General features: G+C 35.0%; 1 long non-coding RNA gene across 1 annotated transcript in view; it reads right to left on the bottom strand.

The window, feature by feature from the left end:
* Positions 1 to 5394, bottom strand: part of LOC117167136 — a 92762-nt gene extending 87368 nt beyond the window's left edge. The window contains exon 1 of the long non-coding RNA XR_004466359.1: positions 5279 to 5394. This is a non-coding gene — a long non-coding RNA (uncharacterized LOC117167136). The remainder of the gene's footprint in view (positions 1 to 5278) is intronic.
* Between the last annotated feature and the right edge of the window lie 579 nt (positions 5395 to 5973).

The following is a 5973-nucleotide window of genomic DNA, read 5'->3' as shown; positions in this document are numbered from 1 at the left end:
GTCAGTCGGCTATAAAATATATGCAGAAATCTTAAGAAAAAGGTTGGAGAGTCAGGTAGAACAAAAAGAAAGTATCCCACATAATCAGACGGGATTTAGAAAGGGGATAGGAACTATATACAACATCTACGTACTTAACTATTTAGTTAACAGAAATTTGGGGAGAAAGCAAGGGAGACTAGTCGCTTTGTTCGTAGATTGCAAAGCAGAGTTTGACTCAGTAAACAGAAAAGTGCTGTGGCAGGCAATGAAAGAGAGGGGTGTAGAGGAAAAGTTGGTGGAGAGGATAAAGGAAATTTTTACTGAAACCAGGATTAGGGTGAAAATAGGAAAGAAAAAAGGGCAGGTTTTCTGGACAGGCCGAGGTGTAAGGCAAGGTTGCCCGTTGAGTCCGTTACTATTTAGTATCCTATTGGCAGACTTAGAGGAGAAGCTAAAGGAGAAAGGGAAAGGAGGAACGGTTTTGGGTAATAGCAAACTATACTCTCTAGCTTACGCGGACGATGTAGTTCTATTAGCAGATGATGAGAAGGGGATGAACCTAATGATGAGAATCTTCGAAGAGTATGTGGGAACAAAAGAGCTGACGGTGAACGTCGATAAGACAAAGGTGGTGTGTTTCAGAAATAGAAAGAGCAAAATAAATTACGTTTGGAAGATGAACGGACAAAAAGTGGAAACTGTGGAGGAGTTCTGTTACCTAGGTTTTTAATTTGAGGCAGAAGGGGGAAACAAGCTGCAGGTGAGGAAAAGAATTGAATGTGCGAGTAAAGTAATGGGCCAAGTATGGGGTATAGGAAAGAGAAGGTTCAAGAATGATTGGAAAATGAGGGTCTGGTTGTTTGATGCGTTGGTGTGGGCGGTGTTGTGTTATGGTGTGGAGATCTGGGGATGGAAGGAACATAGGAAAGTAGAGAGCATGCATGAGCGATTTCTGAGGGGGGTAATGGGGGTTAGCTGGAGTTTCCCAGGATATATGTTAAAAGAAGAGTTAGGAAGAGAAAATATGGTTACTAGACAAATTAAGAGAGCCTGGAGGTTTGAAGAGAAGCTAAAAAGGGGAGAGGGAAGTAGAATTGCACAAGCATGTTTCGGTGAAATTCGGAACAATGAAGCGAGAGGTAATGTGGGAAATTCAAAATGGGAGGAAGAAAGGAGAAAAATGAGAAGGGTGTGTAATATTCGAGAAGGGGCTATGGAGTGGCAGGATATAGAGTTAGAGCTATTGGTTAAACAAGGAGAAGAGAGATGGACAAAGATTATAGATTCGAGGTAAAATAGATGGTATATGATGGTCAAAGGGTTGACGGAATCTGAATATCTGCAAAAAATAAAAAAGGAAGAAAAATGGAGTAGGGTTGTACGGTTCAGAATGGAAGAAGAAGTGAGAGCATGCAGATATTGGATGGATGAAGAGGAGAATTTATGCAGAGTATGTGGATACGAAATGGATTCATGGGCACATGTATTAGAGAGATGTACAGGAGAGGAAGAGGGACAGTTGAGTGTGGATGAGTGTGTAAGATGGATCTTGGATGGTAGTGGACAGGGAGTGATATGGATGAAGAAATTGGAAGATGTAAGGGAAAGAAAAGGAAGTAGGACAGAGCCAAACGGGTGATCCTGAAAAGGGACAGTAAAAAACGAAAATTGTTTTCAATATCGTGGAAAATGCATTTTTTAATGTAAGAGGAAACGGAAGCCCTGGAAGCTCGCTCATTTTAGGAATTAATATCACTACTGTTACTATTGTTTATCCTGCGTAATGCGAAAGAGTAGAATATAAGTAGTAGTTAAGTTAGACTAAGGATGGAATTGTAAATAATTGTACAGGGAGCGGAGGCCCTCAAACCCGTAAAAGAGAGAGATTAAATACAAACATACAATTAATGACTCATAAATAATTAAATTAAACATAATTTATTCATCAGTAACATTCAAGTAATAATTTTATATTAAAAAATAAAAATAATAATCAAACAATGCTCATAAATATTTCACTGAAGAAATATTTATGATTTTTAAGAGAAAAAACGGATTTTCAAAAAAAAATGTAAAACAAACTCCATTTGTTTAAATAATAAAAAATTAATGAAAAAATGTTAATAAATATTCCACTAGACTAATATTAATAATTTCAAGTAAAAACAGACGAGAATACAGTGTTCAAAAGATCGATTTTATGATGAATTGACATTTTTTGTTTTAAGGGTAGTTTTCAGATACTCGTGGAGGTGTGTTAGGGGTGTCAAACCCTTATGTCTGACAGATGAAATTCTTCGTTGGATAATTCTCTACAGTTCCCCATCCTTTATTGTCACATATATTTAAACCCTAGAAAATTATTCGAAAAACTCAAAAAAGTGATTTTCCCCATGCAATTACGGAATTTCTTTCATTGGGTTTGGAATAAAATGGGGGGCATCGTTGACCTCTAGCATGCAAAAAATTTTAGCCATGCATTTTTAGATCACCCTAATGTGTACCTACACATCAAAAAAATAATTAATTATTAATAAATAATAGTTAATTAATTTAAATCATCCTTTGCTATATACGTATAAATCAACTTGCTTCTATTTCTGATAATTTATATACTGAAAATTAATTGTCTTGTGAAATAAAGAGTAATATATCACATTTAAATCTTTTCTTGTAATTCAAAGTCAATAAAAATTATTTTATTCTCCAAATTTCTATATATATTATTGTTGCAACGTATTGCAAATACATTACCATTAATGTATGCCACAGTTTGTATGGTCAAATAGTCGATTTTTTCAAATTGACAGTCAATTAGGGAGGGTTAAAAATACTTTAATGGAATTATCGGTATACAGGTAAAAATCGACTTGCTTTCAATTATTTATATAACTTTCATTGCTATTAGAACTTCGCGCAAACTTTTTTTTCGCTACACCCTATTGTAGAGTGTTGATAAACAAACCTTCTTCGATTTAACTGCCTTTTCTTTTATTTAAATCATTTATTTTGTGAGCGAGGGTGGTCCTCACTTTCTTCGCCATTTGTTGCAGTTTGCGATCACCCTTGTACCCTTGAGAACGAAGTTTCTCTAGAAAGATCTTTGAAACACGAAATTGATGCAAATCGCAATTAGATAAATAAACAATTTTACAGAATGCGTTTTGAAATCCTCATGAATACATGAATGTAACTTGAAAGGCTATGATTTGTTTCTTTCGAAACGCTTTGCGTATCTGTCCCTGATAGCGTGCCTTTGCTTTACTTGCATCCAAGCACATATTTCGTAGGTCGTCACCCCAAATAGCATATGCAAGTTGAATAATGAAGGGCCCATTCTCTTTTTTTTCTTTTGTTGAGATCCAATCACATGTGTGTATAAAAAGACCAGCACCTAAGTACGTCTATCAGTACATACAAAAACCCAAATTATACTTTGTCGACTGTTTATGATTTAAGTTAAAAACATATTTTTAACCCAGTTACTAAAATAGTACATTGTGTATCGAGGGCGTACGGGCCCTTGATACACACTATACTTTTTGTCCTAACCTCCTTGAAAACAAGTATGTGGAGCAGACGAAGGAAGTTTCTCTCTTAGTTCTCCCTTTTAAGATATTCCCATTTTCCTTTCCCGTTTCTCATTCCCCTATCCCATTTCCCTTTTCAGCCGTTCCCCTTTTTCGTGTTCCCCTTCCCTTTTCCTCATTCCCTTTTTCCCTTTACGATTTTCCGTCCCCTTTACTATTTCCCGTCCCCTTTACCCATTTTCGCATTCCTCTTGCGTTCTCCTTTCCCATTTCCCAATCACCTTTACCGTTTCCCTGTCCATTTTTCACCCTTCTCTTTGCCCCATTCCCCTTTAACATTTTCCCTTCCCCTCTTCCTTCATATTCCCGTTTTCTATACCCTTTTTGTTTTTCCTATTATCGCATTTCCCATTCCCTCTTTCCCCTTTCTAATTTCCCCTTTTCCTCATTCCCCTTTACCGTTTGCCTCTTTCGCCTTCCTCCATTTCCCCGTTTCCTTTACCCTTGTTCTTTTTCCTATTATTTCCTTTCCCCTCTTATTTTTCTGTGTTCCACTTTCCCCACTTTCCCCTTTTACTACTCTCCCTTTCACCCTTTTCGGTTTCTCATTTTCTTCTTCCCTTTTTCTTTTCACTATTTCCTTTTCTGTTCCCCTTTCCCCTTCCACTTTTACCCTTTCCCTTTTCAACCTGTCCCCGTTCCCTTCACACTGTTTCTCTTTTTCCTTTATATCGCTTTTTCTTTTCCCCTTTCTCCCTTCTCTCTTTACTAATTTTTCCTTTTCCCCTTTTTCCTTTCGTAAATATTTTGTGTTGAACGGGTTCAAAGAAAAAGCAATTCAGTTTACATCATATGATATTACCACTTCTGCCGGTCGTCCCACTTGCGTGGTGCAGTGCATGTATCTTTTTTGAAAATTGAAATGTTTGACAATCCAAAAAACTTTCCTCTTGCTCCGAAAATCATTGCAAGATTTTTCTATGTTTAGTTTTGACTAGTGAATAATAATAAAAAATTATAAATTAAAACAAAAATACTCAATTTGGAATTGTTTGAAAATGGCAAGGCAACATGTTTTTTACATTGAGTCCTATGGACACATTTTGAAAAAAGTTTAATACGTCGAACCCGAAATTTCATCAAGTGAATCAAAGAAACATGATGTTTTTTTGATTTTTCAAAACAAAAATTGTAGTGATGTTTAAAGCGTTCACAAATTGTCAACTTGACGTTTTGAGCGACTTTGACGAATTGCCATCACTAAAAACGTTGTTGCTGAAAAAACAAAGTAATAGCAGGTTTCTTTGATTCAAGCGCTGTAGGAATTTTACGTTTGACATGTTCATCTTGTTTAAAAATGTGTCCATAGGACTCACTCCCAAAAGCAGTTTTTTTGGCCGTCTTGAAAAAGTTATAAAAAAAGACAATTTTTTGTTTTTATAATTTTTTATTATTACTCACTATCAAAAACTGTACATAGATAAAATGAGCTTTAATTTTTGAAGAAATTACTTAAGAGCTTTTGTGGCATTGTGAAACATTTGAATTTTCTAAACAAAAAAAAGAGAACAGAAGATATTCATTGATTTCAAAATTCTTTTATTCTTACTTTTCTCGAATTTGAACCCACAAATTTTGTCGCTCAGCTCGAACGATTCGACTAATTTCATTATTTTCACACCGCCCTAATAATCACGAACAAGTAAAATAAAAATTAAAAAATTAAAAAGTCAGGTTCCATCAAGATGTAGATTGCTGTAACTAACCTTCAACTTATCTTCGTCATTAACAAAGCTGACTTCTTCCTGAGATAACATGGAATCTAGCACTTTTTGTGATGGTAACTTAAGACGAGTACCAGTTTCTTTTGCTTTTTGTACTTGGGCCTTAACATCGGGTTCGCTACCTAATAATATAGTAAGTAGATTAAAAACAGATTTCAAAAAATGTTGCTACTCGATACTTTTACTTTCATTACAATCTTATTTGAAAATCGTCGTTATCAGGGTACACAAGAAAATTGAGAGAACAAAAATTAACTCAATAGACAAATAGCAATTATTGAAAAGTACTTGTTTCAGGGTGTTGGAGCAAAAACTAACCTTGCAACTCAATTTCCTCATTTCATTCAAGAAATATCTTTTCGCACTATAATGCATTTATCTTTTGAACTAGAAGTTTTTCTACAAAGTGAAAATATATTTGATTCTAATACTTTTTACATAAAACAAAGAATTCGAAAGCTGTATGCCTTTCAAATTTTGTTTTTCCGTAAAAAATACTGAAAAACTACCGGTTTTTTTCCCCTCTACATATAATTCTGTTAGAAATTGAGCACAGACAAAGACACTTTTTTGGATAAACAACTTCGGATATATTTTTTTTGGTAGCTGCTGCCGTTTGCCAAAAAAATGTTCTAAATGATTTTTACGAATATAACAAACACTAAGTGTCCTATAAA

The sequence above is a fragment of the Belonocnema kinseyi genome, chromosome 2, assembly GCF_010883055.1.
Source record: "Belonocnema kinseyi isolate 2016_QV_RU_SX_M_011 chromosome 2, B_treatae_v1, whole genome shotgun sequence".
Taxonomy (NCBI): domain Eukaryota; kingdom Metazoa; phylum Arthropoda; class Insecta; order Hymenoptera; family Cynipidae; genus Belonocnema; species Belonocnema kinseyi.
Note: the sequence above shows the minus strand (reverse complement) of the source record. Positions and strands in the feature narration are given on the sequence as shown.